The following is a 954-nucleotide window of genomic DNA, read 5'->3' as shown; positions in this document are numbered from 1 at the left end:
CCTCTCTCTCTCTCTCTCTCCCCTCTCTCCCTCTCTCCCCCTCCCTCTCTCTCTCCCCCCTCCCTCCCTCTCTCTCTCCTCCCTCTCTCTCTCCCTCTCTCCTCTCTCTCCCTCTCTCTCCCTCCTCCCTCTCCCCCTCTCTCTCTCTCTCTCTCTCTCTCTCCCTCCTCTCTCTCTCCCTCTCTCCCTCCCCCTCTCTCTCTCCCTGTCTCCCTCCCTCCCCCTCTCTCTCCCTCCTCTCTCCCCCTCCCTCTCTCTCTCTCCCTCTCCCCTCTCTCTCCCCCTGTCTCCCTCCTCTCCCTCTCTCTCTCTCTCTCTCCCCCTCCCTCTCTCTCTCTCTCTCTCTCCCACCATCCCCTCTCCTCCCCCTCTCTCTCCCTCCTCCTCCCCCTCCCTCTCTCTCTCCCACCCTCTCTCCTCCCCCTCTCTCTCCCCTCCCCTCCTCCTCCCCCCTCCCCTCTCTCTCCCCCTCCCCTCTCTCTCCCCCTCCCCTCTCTCTCTCCCCTCTCTCTCCCCCTCCTCTCTCTCTCCTCTCTCCCCCTCTCTCTCTCTCTCTCTCCCCCTCTCTCCTCTCTCTCCCCCTCTCTCTCCCCCCCCCTCTTGTGACACACTGCAGGTTCCTTAATTTAATTTGTGCTCTGGTTGTTGGTTGTTGTTGTTTTTTTTCTCCGTTTGCGGCTCTCAATGTAAACAAGACTTGGTGACGTCACGATACTGAAGATGTTGCTGTGAAATCATGTTTATTATTTTTCTGATATTTTAAAAATGATAGTTTTTTTATTTTGGGGTTTTTTTGGCCAATTTTTTGGTGCATTTTTATTTGTTTTCGTCCCCTCCTCAAGTTTTCTTGTTGTTTTTCTGCACTGCATCACAGCTATAGGGAGGAGGAGGAGGAGGAGGGGGCGGAGGAGGAGGGGGCGGAGGAGGAGGAGGAGGGGGGTGGAGGAGGAGGAG

This window comes from Brachyistius frenatus, unplaced genomic scaffold (genome assembly GCF_029030835.1).
Source record: "Brachyistius frenatus isolate BFR_SWC_R1_liver_20210118 unplaced genomic scaffold, ASM2903083v1 Contig_174, whole genome shotgun sequence".
Lineage (NCBI taxonomy): Eukaryota > Metazoa > Chordata > Actinopteri > Embiotocidae > Brachyistius > Brachyistius frenatus.
The sequence above is the reverse complement of the archived record's forward strand: the minus strand, read 5'-3'. Positions refer to the sequence as shown.